Source organism: Mustela erminea, chromosome 11 (assembly GCF_009829155.1).
Source record: "Mustela erminea isolate mMusErm1 chromosome 11, mMusErm1.Pri, whole genome shotgun sequence".
Lineage (NCBI taxonomy): Eukaryota > Metazoa > Chordata > Mammalia > Carnivora > Mustelidae > Mustela > Mustela erminea.
The window spans coordinates 30,233,587-30,252,502 of NC_045624.1; positions in this window are offsets into that span (position 1 = coordinate 30,233,587).

The following is an 18,916-nucleotide window of genomic DNA, read 5'->3' on the forward strand; positions in this document are numbered from 1 at the left end:
GCATCCTCTGGCATCCTGCACGAAGACAGCAGATGGTTCTTTCTTCTTCTTTCCTCCTTTCTCTTTTCTCCTTTCCCTCTTCCTCTCCTCTCTTTTCTTTTCCTTCCTACCTCTTCTTTCCTTCTTTCTTTCTTAATGAAAGAAAGTAAAAGTGAATAGGGCAATTAGATTTAAGCTATGTGGTATTCTTCTGAGTATTTTCTGCTTCTGCTTCTGTAAGTTGCCATATTCTTAACCCTGGTCTTGTCTGAACCTTCTTTACATGTCAGGCTAGTGGCACATCATAGCTCCTTGACAAAAGCGGGGAGAAATAGAAGCATCTGATATCCTGGACTCTTGATATCCTGTTCTTTTTCTTTTTCTTTTCTTTTTGTTTGTGAGGTTTTACCTATTTATTTGACAGAAAGGACAAGAAGGCAGAGAGGCAGGCAGGGAGAGAGGGGGAAGCAGGCTCTGTGCTGGGAGGGGAGCCTGATGTGGGGCTTGATCCCAGGACCCCGAGATCATGACCTGAGTCAAAGGCAGCGGCTTAACCCACGGAGCCTCCCAGGCACCCCCATCCTGCTCTTTTTCATGAAGGAACAGGAAGTAGGTTGCTCCTTTCTCACAGAATTAGCATTTAAATCTTGGTATTAAAATTTTTATGTATTTGTGAGGTATACATCCTAAGACTTGACAGCAGCATTATATCTCCTTGTTGTATGCATATCCTCTTTCAAATCAAAACTATTAAGCACTAAAGATTACAAAAAGAAACACAGAGGAGTATTTAAGAAATTGTAAATGTGAGGGGCATAATATAAAAATCATGTATTGTCTTTCAGAGAGCACCTTGGCTCTCTATTTTGTTGTTCCTGGTCTGGATGAAACTGTATGGCTTCTAAAAATTCCTTTCTGGAGTAAATAATATTTTTTCTCCTAACTCCAAATTTACAGCCTTTTTTTTTTCCTGCACTTTGAGGTGGAATCTATTATTATCTATAAATATGCATGTGCATGTGTTGTTGTGAGAAGATGTCAAAAGTTTAACAGCCCTTTATTTGACATCCACTGTGGATGGGTGTCATGCTGTAGGGTTAAGGACAATGGTCCCTGGCACCTTTAACAATGGGTTCCTCAGACCTTTGATGGTCACAAAACTGCAGATCTTTTTAACTTTTTAACATGCACTCTGCTTGCTGCTTCAAGTCACTGCAATGGAGCACTTCTTTCAGGAACCTTAATAAATTGATGGTGATACCTGTATTGTTTGGATCACAGATAACAGTAGAATCTTGCTTGTTCCCACATTTTCTTCATTGTATCACAAACACTGGGGTGAACTTGGGTCTAGACTATATTTCCATAACCTGCTTCAGACTGCTGGGACTAGGATGTAGCTTTCAAAACATCGAATCAATCCATGAAAACTTGTGACATGGCTATAAACAGTTGGGGATATCAATCCAGATTCAAATTCCTTCAAGAATGGTTAAACAATTTTTAAAAAAATTATTTTGTCCTACCGAAACCTGAAAACCTCTTCTCCCTTCTCCCAATCCCTCCTTAAATCCATTTTTAACAAGATCTCTATAATGAAGCTTCTAAAATGCAAATGTGAGCCTATTACTTCTCTGCTTCAATTCCTTTGAGTCTCCTCAAAGCCTTTTGATAAAGTCCCAATTCTTTGGCATTTAAGATCTTTCAAGATCTGAGCTCATTTCTTAAAAGCATTGTCCTTGGGTTCTACGATGTAGCTATCTCAAATGACTAGAAAGATTCTAAATTATTCACTTTCTTTTTCTTTCCTATGTCTTGCTGCATGCTGATTTCTCTGCCTTGACTAAACTGTTAGCATATTTTTTTTTAATGTCCTCCTAGCCTTTTAAACTGGTGAAGTTCAACAATTCAAACAGAGATATAATGCGTATGCATTCTTGAACTTGGCTGAGAAAATAAAAGCTTATGAACATATTTTCCATAATTCACTTTAAGAAAGTCATCACATGGTTATAATTATTAGGAAGCATTTTCTGGCAACTGAAAGAGTTAATGGTGTTTACTGTTCCTTAAAGATTTAACCACAATTTGAATCAAGTTAATTACAAATTTACTAAGTAATTGACAAATTTACTAAAACCAGAAGAAGTTAATTCTGGCTGATTAGATGTTCTATATATTCTTATTGGTATATCCTGAAATTTTTTGTTTCCAATGATGGTGTTGTGAACACAGTCATTCAATTATTATTAATTGAACCCTGGTTATAAAAAAAAATCAGTGTCTATGCCACTAAGGCCAAGCTAAATCTTTTCTGTAAAATACTAAAATGAAAAGAAAAAATATTCACAAAATATATTATATTTGAAATGTTTAAGCTTTTATTTATATCACTCTGCATAATAATATATTAAATATAAGTATTTTTATTAATGTACACCCAATGGGAAATCTAGATTTACTTAGTTAGCAGTTAATCTATTATTAAATGTTATTAAATGAAAAATAGTTTTATCTTTTCTAAATAATTAATAATTTATAGCTTTCATTTCCCCCTTTCCCTTACCTGACTTACATATGGAAGAAAAATATTAGTTCTTTCAAAGCATGGCGATATGGTAAGGGATTGGGGAAAGCAGCAATTGATTCATAAATTTTCAGGAACACGGAGCTAGTTGTGCTGCTGAATATATAAGAAGTTTCTGGTCACCAAATGTAGTTGGGACTGAAGAAATGTCAGCACATTACCGCATTTCTTACTATAGGATGTAGGATACTATTGTATTGAAATTGTTGTAAGAAACAAGCCCAGGGGAGACAGACTGTCAAGAACTAAGGTCAGTATTTATTATAAAGGAATAAGTATTAAACTGTCCTGATACCACTCGTATTCAAAATTGCTTCTACTTTGCCTGTCTTCTGATTCTAATCATGGCTTTACTTTAATTATTTTGCAGGGTATTAACTGTATTTGATACATTGATTCAAAATTGTGGTTTCTGTTGTTTTTGTAACACACTTGAAAAATCTAAGTTCACTAAGACGGATGCAGAAGAATCACAGTCTAAAATAAAACAGAGAAACAAATAGGAAAATGTAAAGTGCTGGTGGGATTCAAAGTTCAAAGATGGACATACACACACACACACACACACACACACACACATATACTTATGTGTCACATACACTTCTATAGGATTGAGTTCTGTGTCATATATATATACATGCCTAATTACACCAGGCAGTAGTCTTATGCTGTACAGAACACAGTGGTTCAGCAAATATGACTCCAGTATCTTCATTTTTCCGTAGAAGATTCTCATTCTTATTCATGTAATTTGGTACATTTGTAAGTGTCAGTGATATTAATTCTATACCTGCATCAGTGTAGGAAGAATGTCTGCTGTTGTTTCCATTTGTTGTGGTTAATTTAGTAGAAAATAGCTAACCCCTTAGGGTGTGTCATGAATTATACCTATTTGCTTTTGTCCAACATTTGAAGGAATGCACAAGGCAAAAATAATTTAAAAACTGACAAATGATGCCCAGGTACTCTTTCTGTAATAGTGTCAACTTAATTCAATTTCTTGAATTATTTCCCTGCACTATAAATTTTAGCTTTTCCTTAGTAAAGAAATTTATGCATTTTTTCCTTAAACATACAGCACTTGTTAAGATGGTATTTGCACTGGCTATTTTAAAATGCAATTATTATTCAAGGATCATTCACTTTGTATTATATTTTCACATTATAAAAGGAGGAAGTGCTAAATAAAACAGTCTTCATCAGCACTGGATGTTCCGGATGGTCAAAACACAGAGTGGGACTGATATTTTGACTTTAAGGTCAAAATTCCAGTTTGGCAGAGACAGAGAGAGGCAAGACCATTCTGTAATGGGGCCCACAGGATCTAAGAGACTACGTGTTCTGTGATGACATTTGTGAACTCTGTGGGGGCATTCAATGCAGTGAGTCTCAGGGTAGATTAAAAATGAAAGAGTTTTATCTGATCACACACACATACACACAATAAAAGAACATGAGGAAATTTGGGGAGGAGTTGGATATGTCTCTTACCTTGACTCTGATGATGGTATCACAGGTGTCTGCATATTTCTAAACTCATCAACTTGTACACATTAACATATGGTGCTCTCTGTATATCAATTATATCTCAATAAAGCTGTTTAAAAAGAGAGTTAATGAAGTAAATGAGGTAAGAACCATGAATTTGTAGGACACGCTATAAGGAAATTTAAATTCTTGCTTTCTTGGTTCATCGGAGTTCAGTGAATTAGTTACTCTGGGGGAATTGTTCTGTCACTCTTGCCCTGATTGGACAGAGAGGGAATGTTGGCCGGGGAGCAAGAAACAGAGATTCTCAGAACGTGCATGTAAGTACCTGCTAGAAAGAGAGAACAAGATGTTAGTCACTGTATTAGTTTCCTAAGGTTGCCATAACAAAATACTACATGCTGGGTAGATGAAAACAGCAGAAATGTATTCTCTCACAGTTCTGGAGGGTAGAAGTCCTATATTACAAGTGTTGGCAGGGTCATGCTCCCTTCCAGTTCTCTTTGGAAGACTCCTTCTGTGCATCTGCTAGATTCGGGTGGGTTCTGGCCAGCCTTGGTGGACCTTAGCTTGTAGCTGTATCAGTCCAATTTCTGCTCTGTCCTCACATCGCCATCTCTCCTCTGTGTTTATTTGCTTGCAAATCTCCCTCTCCCTACGAAAGCACCTATCCTCAGATTCATGCCTGTCCCATTCTAGTGAGACCTCATTTTAACTTGATTACTTCTGCAAAGACCCTATTTCCAAATAAGATCACATTCATAGGTATCTGTGGTTGGGATTTCAACATATCTTTTCAGGGATATAAATTCAACCCATAGCATTCACTTTGTAACACTTAAATCAGGAATGTAAAGTAGATAGTTACTTGGGAGAAATAATTTGGAAACAGAAGAAGTAGAACAGCACAACAAAAAAAGTATCCCATGATATGCATTTATGAAAATGAGAAAAATGTTTTTTAAAAACATTTTCAAATAATAATCATGACTATAATAACCTAATGGAAAGGTAGCTTATACTAAAAACTTTTGTTCACATATACTTACACATACAGTTCTACAGGATAGAGTTCTAAAAGAATTGCTATGTAAAGGTAAAAGATATTTTATATGTATATACTTTATATATATTTTTATTATAAACATATTTATATTTATATTTTCCAGTTCCACCAAAGGGAAAAAAAATCCTGGTGTGTAAAGTTGAATAAAATATATTCTAGTGTATTTATACAAAGTTTAGTTGACCATAGACTACATTTTACGGGACTGCTTATCAAAGAGATTACTATCTTCTTGATCCTTTGATCTTCATTTTACTAGTTCACTGGCAGAGTTAAATAAAAGATAGAAGGTCAAACTAAATTCATAATATTGCATTTTAATTCCCCCTTTCTGAAACTATATAGTATTTCATATCTCAGTATTTAATAATTTTTCAACCACTACTTTGGTCCTGTGAACTCACAATTCATAGTTCAAGCTCTTTATAGTCATTTTATTTATAAACAAGCTAACCTCAAATCTTCTTAATCATTTTTGTACAGTTTACAGAGAAAAAATAAGGAGGCACTCACTGATTCAAAGTGAAAATAAAAAAAATATTATTTTTATTTTTATATCTTATACTTTCTTTAATGGCAAAATAGAAAAAGCATAGGATTGTTGTAAAGATTAAATAATGAGGGGCACATGGATGGCTCAGTCTGTTAAGCATCTGACTTCAGCTCAGGTCATATCTCAGGGTCCTGGGACTGAGCACGGTTCTATGCTCTCTGCTTGAGAGTTTCTCTTTTCCTCTGCCCCTCCCCCTGCCCATGCTTGTTCTCTCTTTCAAATAAAAAAATAAATTCTTTTAAGAAAAAGATTAAATAATGAAAACAGTGTAGAAACATTGGTCCCAACTTGGCACATGGTAGGTACATAAATATGTGTTGAATCTGAATGTAGAAAATAAAGTTGGATTATGCAATTGTCCAGAAGGTTGAATCTAAAACAGAAAAATAAAAATATTTACTAAAAAAAAAAGTAAATTAAAAAATTTTAAAAATTGGGGCACCTGGGTGGTTCAGAGGTTTAAAGCCTCTGCTTTTGGCTCAGGTCATGATCCCAGGGTCCTGGGATCGAGCCCCACATCGGGCTCTCTGCTCAGCAGGGAGCCTGCTTCTCCCTCTCTCTCTGCCTGTCTCTCTGCCTACTGCGATCTCTGTCAAATAAATAAATAAAAATCTTTTTAAATTTTTTTAAAAATTAAAAAAAGGGTTCCATCAGTTTAAGTATCTGGAATTGTCACTTGAAAGTTATTTTGCTGCTTAACCATTTAAATGAGAACTAGAAAGGTATTTTCTTTTTGGCAAACATTTTTATCACCAGGGCTGGTTGATGAAATTTGATGAATGAAAAAGATCAATATCACAAGTTCATATAACAACACATTTCACATATTTTAAATGTACTTTTTTCTTATGTTCAAAATATCTGGACTTTTCTCCAATCACTTCTTTCCAATCATCCTTAGAGTGTCTGATGCTAGAGACATGCTAGTAATATTTTCATGAGAATGTAGATATAATATAGTTTTGTAATAAAATGAGACTATCTTGAAAAAAAAAAAAAGAAACAAGGGATAAACCATTGCTGATAAATGCATAGGTGGAAATAGGTAATGGATTCTGAATTAATTTCCAAAAATTTAAATCTGTGCCATATATCAAGTACTAATAGTGATATGGTTAAATTTCCAGAGGTGAAATTTTCATGGTGGTTATGGAGGAGACTGATCTTTTTCTTTGGAGACAAAGACTATTTGCAGGAGATGTGTCATGATGTCTATAACTTGCTCCCATGTGTTTCAGTGTGATTGTGTGAGTGTGAGTCTATGTGTATGTGCATTAGTGAGTATGGGAGGGAGGGGGGAAAGGAAAAAAAAAAGTGGGAGGAAGGTGAAAGAAAGAGGGTGAGAGAGAGCAAATAATACATAATTGGTGAATTTGGTGAAAATTATATATTTGATTTTTTAAATAGAAACTGGATTACAGGGGCACCTGGGTGGCTCAGTGGGTTAAGCCTATGACTTTAATTCAGGTCATGATCTCAGTGTCCTGGGCATTCTGCTCAGCGGAGAGCCTGCTTCCTCCCCCTCTCTCTCTGCCTGCCTCTCTGCCTACTTGTGATCTCTCTGTGTCAAATAAATAAATAAAATCTTTAAAAAAGAAAAGAAACTGGGTTAAAAATATTCTTTTTGGACTTACATTCAGAATCAGTTTTATTTTAGCTTCAGTCATTCGAGAGAAATATTTCTACAAAAAGAAGTCTGCACAAGTATCACTAGACAAAATTTACACAAAGAAACATGAAATGCATCTTGACCATTCTAATGTAAATAGTAGAGGGAAAAATATAGAAAAAAATGGAAAATTTCAACGGAGGCTTCCTTTCTTTAAAACTGGAATTTAACTATAGAGAACATGATTCCTCTGAATCATCTGTCACAGAATAAGTGAATAACTGAGACATCAGCTGAGAACTAGGTTAAGAAAAGTTAAACACCTTGATTTCTTCAGAAACAACACACAATCTTGTTTTTAATTTGAGGGGGGAGAAATGTAAAGAATAACTGGAATCGTGCATTTCCAAAGTTATAAATATTTTTTTTCTCTAAACTGTAATGAGAGAGTGGAGGAGAAAAACCTCACTCATCTAAGGTGATAGAATTAGATGATTCAAAAGTTCGCTTCTTCTTTCTCATTGCTACACATCTTTAACTCATTTTCCATGCATTTTATAATCCTTCACTATTCAAGCCAGAACCAAAAACAAGCATAAAAGAAGCATCTAATACAGTACAATTTACCTTTTATAATGTATCAACCTTTATTGCTGTAATAGTGAAAATGTTGCAATGAGAAAGTTTGGAAGTAGACAGAAATGGGAAACTGATTTTCGTCAGAGATATGCTTCTATTCAGCTGCAACTAAAATTGTTTTACAGCTATGGGCAGACTCTAGCAAATCTGGTGTACACATCTGGTATACCTAATCTATTACAGCTAGTCTTCAGGAACATGGTTGTGCTGGTCTTTTAAAGAGATGGACATAAATCTTTCTTCTGGATAAAATGAGGCTAGCAATTAGAAAGGTCTTCATACGATTTCATAGCATTATGAGAGTGTGAATTAAATGTGTGTGTGTGTGCACGCACACGTGTGTGTGTGTCTTAACATCAGGTCAATGCCATTAAGTGTAAAAAGCAATCTAATTCAAATGACTATTATTCTTATGTTTCAACATAAATTCTCTACGTGAATAAACAGAATATATAGTGGGATGCTTCAGTGGCTCAGTTGGTTAAGCGTCTGGTTTTGGCTCAGGTCATGATCTCAGGGTCTTGCATTGAGTCCCACATCAGGCTCCCTGCTCATTGGGGAGCCTGCTTTTCCCTCTGCTGCTCCCCCTGCTTGTGGTCTCTCTCTCTGACAAATAAATAAATAAAATCTTAAAAAAAAAAAAAAAGAACATACATTATGAATAAAGTGGTTAAACTTTTTCTATGAATGTGAAAGTAACTAATAACATCTAACAATAAACTGCATCTTGCCTGAATATCCTAATTCCTATAACAAATGCGGCAATCCCATTTCTTTGTAACAGGTTACTGGCTGCTCACCACACTGAATATTCAGAGTTAATAGGGTGAACATTCCTTCAGGTTCACCTGGGACTGTTTCTACCTGCTTCCCATACCTCATCCAATTAATAGCTCCTTTTCACTCTCATAATTATCCAATTTAGACAATGATTTATATGATGACATTACTAATATATTCTTGTGCTCAATGCTCCCACTGGCCGAGTTACACACTTAGAAAGAATGTTATCTTTTTCATGTCAAACTGTTTATGTTAGTTATACTTGATATTGCACCCATGGACTTATATTAAAGAACATATAAGCTGATAAATATAAACAAAAAAATCATTCTCTTTTTAATAAAAACTGGGTTGAATCATTTTTAAAACTTAATAATTTGGGGGCGTCTGCGTGGCTCTGTGGGTTGGGCCTCTGCCTTCAGCTCAGGTCATGGTCTCAGGGTCCTGGGATCGAGCCCCACATCAGGCTATCTGCTCAGCGGAGAGCCTGCTTCCTCCCTCCTCTCTCTCTCTTTCTGCCTGCCTTTCTGCCTACTTGTGATCTCTGTCTGTCAAATAAATAAATAAAATCTTAAAAAAAAAACAATAATTTTTTAGTATTGCTATCTAGTGAAGTAGATCAAAAACTATAAATATATTTTAAATTTTGAATATTGATAATGATGCCTATATGGGGGGGATAATTTTTTTTTAATTCTAGGGCTTTTTAAAATACTTTGCTTATTTGAGAGAAAGAGAGCAAGAGAACACTAGCAGGGGAAGCAGCAGAGGGTGGTCCTTGATCCCAGGACTCTGGGATCATGACCTGAGCTAAAAGGCAGATGCTTAACTGACTAAGCCACCCAGGTATCCTATATTTTAGTTTTAAATATATTTAGGTTATAGGTATTTATTAGTCACTACTTGAACATAATTTTTAAGTTAGCTGATCAATTTTTCATCAGTTAATCAGAGGCCTACTCTATTCACGATTGCTAACAGTATATTTTAAAAAGCATAATGCTTCTTTAAATTAATACAAACAACATATAGCTTGACGCATTTTCACTACTTCAATTATCATTCTTTAGTAACAATGTAACCTTTCTCCTTTTTTCTCTTTTTCCTTTTCGTCAATCAAAAATAAATGTTAACACCTTGCATCCTTATAAGTCTGTAAGTATTAAAAATCCCTGGGCCTGTTACACACTACCTTTTACTAAGGTTTTATTTGGGAGTCTTTTGATAACATACCATTTTTATGTTCCTTTAATGTGCTCAGCTTTCCCTAGCTATCCAGTCTCAATTTCTCAGCACAGAAGAAAAATTGGCTTCTAGTTCCACACATCTTGGCTTAGGAGAGGAGAAAAATATTGCCAGCCACACTGTATTTGCACTTCCAGTCATTTTGCAATAAGTGTGATACTCCTAAAGGAGAAAAAATTCTACCTCCATTTAAATATCAAATTAAAGTATCTTTAGTTTATTTATGGGATGCTACCTATAACTGACATATTTATTTTTTTAAGATTTATTTATGCATTATTTTAGAGGGAGGGACAGAGGGAGAGGAATAGAGAGAATCTCAAGCAGACTCCCTGCTGAGTGCGGAACCCCGACGGCAACTTGATCTCATGATCCTGAGATCAGGACCTGAGACAAAAATCAAGAGTCTGACACTTAACCAACTTCACTACCCAGACACTCCTGGCATATTTTCAACCCAAATTATTTCTAATAAATTTAAAATACAAAACATGATTTTCTTCTATCAGTTGTAAAACATCTTAGAAAGCAAAATAACTGTTTCTAACTCAGTGAGTGATTTCTCCTCAGTTGAGCAAAATTGTATGAAGTAGTTTAAAAGAACAAAAAGAGTCATCCCAATTGTACTATGAATCAATCAGGAATATACTCAGCTGCAAGCCAAATAAAACAAGAAAAGAAAAACTAACCTTCACGACTTAACTACATTGGATTTCATTTTCCTCACTCTCAAGAAGTCTGAAGGAGGCAGTTACTGGTGTTGGATCAGTTGTTCAATGATGCTGTTAAAGACTGAAGCTCTTAATGGTTTTTGGTTCCATCTGATGACTTTGTGACCTCACTATCACAGGATACTCCTATAGTTCCAATTATCATATCCCATTTTAAGACAATAAAAACGGACAGTGAAAATGATGACTTGCTGCATCTCCACTTTTTATTGGGATAGAAAAGTTTCCCCAGAACTTATCACAGAATACATTCGTTTATATCCCATAGCTCAAATGTGTGCCATACATCTGCCCTTAGATGTAGAGGGAAGCTGTAAAACTGTGTACTTAACTTCTACCATCAAAGTAAGGAAAACAAACAAACCAACAAGCAAGCAAATAAAAAAAACAAAAAGGAGAGAAGGAGCCTGGATGCCGGGTAATCCAACCTGCAGGGCATGTCACAAAATCTATACAAAGGCTAGACCCAACTACAACATAGGAAAGATAAAAAATAATTTGTTCCATCACTATGAAAAAAAAAATCACTTACCTCCATGACATTCTTTAAAAAAGAACTGTTGTCACTGAACCAGGAAGAATTCACAGTGTCTGTATGAAGTAAATGTTTGTTTAATCCTTTACTGTTTTAACCCCCATTGCTACAGAACTAACACATATTAGGCACTGAGCACACCTTTGATGAATAAAAGAATAAGCAGTCCCACAAAGAGATATAACAGGATATAACTATTAAATGTTATAGGTGTTGTTGAACTGAGATGCCTTTCTTAAATGTAGATACACACACTTATTAATTCAAGAAAGTTTTTCAGTAGCTAATACATAAAATATTTTGATAGATGTTGTGAGAGAGAAATATAAATATATGAACGTAGTTTCAGTTATGAAGGCATATATTTTTCAACTGAACAAAAAATAAAGGGACTTTTTATATGTATCCTATACTTAGTTAAAATTATTGAATAAATAGTCAAAATTAAAAAAAAAACAAAAAAGAAACAAAAATAGGTTTTATTCAAGACAGAAAGAAAATGACAATATGAGAATTTGGAGGGATTTATTACTCATGATTTGGGGGGTCAGGAAAATTTTATGGAAATTGTAACCCCCAGACCATTTCAGAATAGTTAATAGAAGTGTATATTCCTCCCTCTGTGATCATGAAAAAACTGGCATGTCTTTATTCATTCTTGCCAGGAGATACTCTGGTTGAGATTTTATATTGCTGTAAGATCCTAAGACATAAAGGGAGTTTAAGGGAATCAGAATTTATGGTGTCAGATTGTAGAGAGCAAGGATGTGTATGTTAATTTAAATGAATTGCCTCTATCAAAAGAGCTTACATTACTAACAGTTTTAACAATGAAAATAAACATTATGCATGGCCATAAAGATTAAAAGCCATATGCACTAATAATGGATTGCTAATTAGAACATGGAAGGTAAGAGATGAGATTTAGTATTTGGTAGAGGATTATCAAAACTTCAGGAGCTGTGTCAGGAGGCCATCTGCCCTTCCCTTGGGAGAACTTTCAAAAAACTGAGACAGAATGAGCAATTCAACTATATCTATAGCTACGTGAAAATGAACGCCACAGGAAGCAAATAACTATTTAAATGAGCATGCTTTTTAGTTTTTAAATATGGAAATGGGTCCTTGTTTTCAAACTGTTTCATGAAAACCATTGCTTATAATTATTATAATCCCAAAATGTACATTAAACTTAATATGGATCAAAATTTTCCTCCATTGATTTGCAATCTTTTGAAGCTCTGAAGTCAATGATTCTGTTATTGTGCTCTAAAGTGCTCTATCTTTATTGCAGATCCTTCCTAAGTCTAATTTCCTCCAATGTTTTGTTTTTCCCTTTTATTCATACACCAAATATTTACTCAGCACCTGTTATGGGTCAAGCACAATACTAAGCATTCATGTTTATTTGCCATTCTGTCCATTTTATTTCCAGTCAGTGAATATTTGGATGAAATTGGATACCTAAGTTAGTAAGAGTCAAATGCAATGACTGTTGAAATGGAAAAGATATAGAGAAGACTTAGCAGTTGATATGATGGGAAGATAATGAGATGGGAGTAGTGAGATGGAGAAACCAGAGTCTTCTCAGTGTAGAGAGGTATATCTTGGAATACTAATCTAGTTTATCTTTGTATTTTCTTACCTTTTTTCTTTGTTCCCATTTATAATTCAAGGGTTTTTCAGTCCTATAGCCTCTACTACAGCAGGAAAAAAATATTACTCAAAGAGATGATTTCCTTTTTAAAATATCTAATGCATCAGTCAACTGTATCTCAATTTCTCAGCTAATGGAGACATTTATAGTTTTCCTGTGTATGCAAGATAATGTAGATTCAGGAAGGAGTAAAAACGATTTAGAAGAATAGCCACTTGATTTAAATAAAATGTAATACTTCAGTTACATATAGTCAAAACTTCTGCAAATGCATGTGTTAAATTGTCTTCTTAAAATGACTACGAACATAAAATAGATGGTGATACTTTCTAGGAAGATTTGTAGCATCTGGTTTGCATGAATAATTGATGTCCTCTGTGTCCATGTAGAATGGTAAATATCAGTAAGTGCAATGAGTTGTGAGCATGTCTCTCATCAAACTTGAATATTTTTTTTTTTAAGATATTATTTATTTGTCACAGAGAGAGAGAGGGCACAAGCAGGGGGCGGGGCAGAGGGAGAAGCAGACTCCCTGCTGGACAGGCAGCTTGATGCAGGATTCCATCTCAGGACTCTGGGATCCTGACCTCACCGGAAGGCAGACCTTTAATTATCTTTATTTTTTTTTATTAAAGATTTTATATATTTATTTGAGAGAGAGACAGTGGGAGAGAGATAAGAGAGGAGAAGGTCAGAGGGAGAAACAGACTCCCCATGGAGCTGGGAGCCCGATGTGGGCCTGGATCCTGGGACTCTGGCATCATGACCTGAACTGAAGCCAGTTGCTTAACCAACTGAGCCTCCCAGGTGCCTGGGAAGGCAGACCTTAACCGATTGAGCCACCCAGCTGTCTCAAACTTCTTGAATATTTGAATTTGGAATTTAAATTTACATAAAACATGACTTTTTTATTTTTGAGGTAACTGCTTCAAAAAATTCCTACAGAAAAAAGTGTTTATAAATAATAACAGAGTTGACTAACTCCACAAAAAGTCACAAAATCATTGTAGTATGTCAAGACAGTTTATTTCCTAAAATTATTTCATATATATCTAATGTATAATTTATCATGGTTCCTATTGACCATACCAACTGACTGCATGGAAGCTTTAGTTGGCTGATCATGAGATGATAAAAGTCGTTGATGCTCTAAGTGACAGGGGAAGAAAACAGTATCCCACCATCATCTAAGACTGGAAACAATTGTCTCTAACCACTTGGATCCAAGATAATTCATGCTTCAGCAAGTACTCTGCATGTTGAACTTGGAAAATAATGACCAGTAACCCTGGGCTTGAAAAGAAAAGAAAAAAAACAAAAAACAAAAAGAGTGGCTATTTGCTGGCCAGCTTTCAGATTTGAACATCTCAAGTAAGAATTCTATTATTGCTAGCCTCACTATTAAAAGAGACCAATGAGAGGAGAGGATTTTATTTTAATGTAGTATTAATATAAGAATGATGATAAAATTTTAACAAACACTAAGTTGGAGCAATATTCCTTTTTTTAAAATCTTAGTTTTAGGTAATCTCTATACCCAATGTGGGGTTCGAATTTACAACCCCAAGATCGAGAGTTGCAAGCTGGGACAATATTTCTAAGCTATTATTTAGATCTACAAATATGTTCACCCTAAGTATGCCTGGTGAATCTTTCCTTGAAACGTACTATTATTACTTTTTTTTTTCTTAAAAAAAAATGCACATCTTTCCTTAAAATCTTTCCTCAAAACTTATTATTACTACTTTTTAAAAAAAATCTGCATGGGTAGCCTCTTAACTAAAATAGATTTAATATTTTTCCTAAAGAAGTGAAAAGCACATATTTTCAAAAGCCAAAGAATCAAATCAATTTATGAGTTTAGAAGAGATGGCATTAAAATATTTTCATTGGATGGCCATTATTAGCAGTCATGCTTCAGGATCTGAGAATTACATAAAGGATTACTGAGAGAGCGATGATTCCTGGGTGTGATCGGAAGCACAACCCCAGAAGCAGGCGGCTAGCGTGTGCTGCTCAGGAGAACCTGCTTTCAGCCTGGCTAATGTGAGGACTATGCTTTCTTTATCTTTGTAATAGTGTCTGACAGTTTATGCCCTAAGTAAATATTTGTTGAATGGAACTGAATTGAATTTGAAAAAGGAATACATGATTTCAATCATGTGTGAAGGCAACCGTCAGAGACAGGCGGGGAAAACAGAAATCACGCTGGGAGCTCTAAGCAGGAAACTGGGCACCAGGGTGTTGAAGAGCTTAAAGGGAAAATGGGATCCCGTGGTGAATCTGGACAGAGAGCAACTCCACGAGGCAGCTAGCTCTAACACGGCTTGTGGAACAATGGGGAAGTGGTTGGGGTTAGTAGAACCTAGAGCTTTGATGAGGGACCAGACAAAGCTTGGTAACACTGGTTCTCCCTAACCCCTGTGACCATGGAGAATTTAAATAGCACACTCATAAACTAAATTATGAAAACTCCTCCCAGTCCCAAGTCTGAGTATGTGCTTATTCTTCCTATTTTGTGGTCATTATCATTCTTATCATGAAGACCACCCAGTACAATGTGCAGAGCCTGGTGTGTACTAAAATCCCACTCAATATTAGTATTTTTAACCTCCCTGGAATGACATAGAGAATGTGAAAATACACTGTCAAACAATGTAGACACTGCCTACTGGTACCTACAAATCTCCATCACTTTTATTTAGGATGATGGCTCACGTCACGAAATAATTTGAAATTGAATGCTCATTTTAATCCCCATTTATTAGATTTTGTCATTTGAACTCTTCTAATGTGGAGAATATGTAAATATGATCCCGCAGAACATAAAATGCAAGACTGAACCTCTGGCGAATATAAATATTCCTCCACCCTTTCTGTACTTTTCAGCATATTCACTGGTGCACGCTGTTTCTGCTTTTTACAAGGACAATCAATCTTGGGTTTTTCAATGTGTCTATTTCTCACGTTACGGACTTCTGCAGCAGTAAACTCACACTTTATATCGATATAAAATTCACTTACACTGTAAACAAGGGGCTGTTGAGAAGAAGATCATATGAACAGGTATCTGTCTTCTCAGCACAGATGGTGTTTTCATGTTGTTCTGTAAGCTCTTGTCAGCACAACAGTTGCATTTTTAGTTACGGTGTAGATAGACCTGCTCACTTCATCAGTGTACAATGACACTTTTTGCTATTCTTCAATTAAATGACTAAAAATACACTGCTATAGTTGAACTGCTATCAGGTAAAACCCAGAATTTATCAATGGTAATGCAGCAACATATTTCCATGGATGGACAGCATATAGCAAAACCATTTCTAAGTTGTCAACTGATAACAAACCTAGACTAAAACAAAACAAAACAAATAGACAAACAAACAAACAAAAACAGAACAAAACACAAAATGAAACAAACCCCAAACCTGGTTCTGACATAAATTCAGTGATTATAGACACATTTTGAAACTTTCCCTTTCTATTCTTCACTCATCAATAGGCCTCTTTCCCACACAGTTTCATTTTTTAAAACCAATCATCTAGAAAGCTCAGATTTTTAAAAATTTTAATAGGAAGGCTTAAATAGTAAGATGCTTTCTATTTAAGTGAAGAGTCATTAAAATTCACTTTAACAGTTTTAAAAAAGTAATGAGAGCTAACCCATAAATTTTTTTGTATTTGTCATTTAGTTCTTTAGTAAGTATTTAAAATATATTAATTATATTTTAATTCTCAAAAGAAACTTAGTAGGCAGATACTAAAATTAGCTTTATTTCACATATTTAGAATCAAAGACTGTACCCAACAGTCCTATAACTGTCCACTAACTCAGTGATTTGCTGGAAGGAATCACCCAGCCCAGCATAAATTTATAATCATGGCTAAGATTTATTACAACAAAGAATACAGTGCAGGAAAGGCAGGACTAAGATATACATAGGCTGAGGCTGTGGGGATTACATAGGCACATCTTTTTCTCCCCAGCTACAATCTACAGTGCAACGTGTGAGGTGTCTTCTCTAAGAAACCCCACTTGAGTCTTGGACTCAAAGCCCAGCTATGGTGGTAAACTTCCAAACCAGCAGATGAACATACTGATGTTTTGCTTTAAACATGCTAATTCCTGACTCATCTTGACCCAGGGCTTTGGGCATGTAGAAAAACACATCATTACCAAGTAATTATGAGAACATTCCAGTAGCTTAGTTTTCAGTGTTTGAGCAAGGGCCATCAAAGGGCAACAGAGATGAGCAAGAACAGAAAGTGAAACTGACCTATTATGTTAACTATTTCCTCTCAAGGGCACACAATGACTGAGTAAGTTACCTAAGGTTACACGGCTAGTAAATGTCAGAGCCAAGTTCTGAATTTAAATAACATGTTTTTGGAGTTTATACTCTTAGTCATTAAACAATCTCTAATATCACATGCAGTAAATAAGAGAGTATGTGTCTGGGGGTTGTTCAGTGGCTCAGTGATGTCATCAAAGACCCAGGCAGTTTCCCTTTCTCTGTCCTGCCGTTCTCGCTGCTCCAGTGACTCTTTTGCCATGGTCACTAGAGGGTTATAGCCGCTCCAACATCATGTTCTTACTCAGTAACATCCAAAAGCAGGAAAGGAAGGGCAGTACCATCCTGTGCATCTGGCCCTCTTATTATACCAAAACAAAACAAAAGAAAAAGAAAGAAAAGTTTACCCAAAAAACACACCATCATGTTTTCCTTATATTTATTTTTAAGATTTTATTTATTTGACAGAGAGAGAGTATGCAGAGGCAGGCAGAGAGTGGGGAGAAAACAAGATCCTTGCCAAGCAGAGAGCCCGATGCAGGGCTCAATTCCAGAACACCCTGGGATCATGACCTGAGCTGAAGGCAGAGCCTTTAACCCACTGAGCCACCCAAGCGCCCCTATGCTTCCTCTTTAAAATCTGGATTATTTTAATCACTGATAACAAAGTATGTTATTACAATGACTGGTTCATAGTAACCACAATTTACCCTGGAACTGTGCTCACCTTTTGTGAGCATTTTCCACAGGGTATCTGAATCATACCATGGTTCTGAGGGTAAAGAAGTTGGTTTTGGAAACTGAGGATTGGAAATTGGGGGGGTAGGGAGGAGGATAATTCTTGTTGGAACCACTGTGACTGCATCAACCCTTATCTGATTAAAACCTCACAGAATCAAACGTAATTCTGATTCTTCAGGTACTTTAAGAAATCAAACTTGATTCGATGCCAGGCAGTCAGTATTGAATCACATGGAAAAGATGTTTAAAATAATTCCTCACAGCATCTGAATTTACCAACTTAATCTTCCACTGCCCTTTTCCTTAATTTCACATCTTTCTGACCTTACCCTTAACAAAAACATCATGTTCGTTCCCATTTCTGTGTCTTCGTACAAACTATTTTGCCTCCCTGAGATGGAGAATATCTTAGGAAAATGTGAAAGTTTGGTGTCAATAATAGATACATTGGCCAATTATAGTGAATCCCTTTATGTTTACCCATATCAACACAAATCCTTGAATGTGCCATCTAAATGTCACTTTCCATTACATTATATAAATCTGTCCATTTTATCATTCCTTGTTATGTGATGATTTGTCTTTTTCTTTACTATGCTCTAAATGTATTTTTGGTGAGACCCTGACTAAATGGAAATATTTCTAAGTATCTAAGGAAATGGTAATATTCCATGAAAATGGAACTAAAATAGTTCAGTGACATGCTTCCAACATTTTCAACACTAAGGGACCCTTTTATTATGCTTTCCTTTCCATCTATGTGATTAAATCCATGTGTTGAGAATGTTTTAAATCTATTAGTTCAGCTTTATTTACACAGATTATAATCAGCCCCAAGAAAAAGTTATACACCCAAATATATTCTATTATTCATCTGCTGTTTGCTTATATTGTGGGTAGTTAGAAAGCCAGAGTTCTCAGGTGTGGAGCCAGTCTTTGCTTTTTGGAGACCTTCCACTTAGTGTATCTGGCATTGGGCAGGTCACAGCATCTATGGAGATTTTAATTACC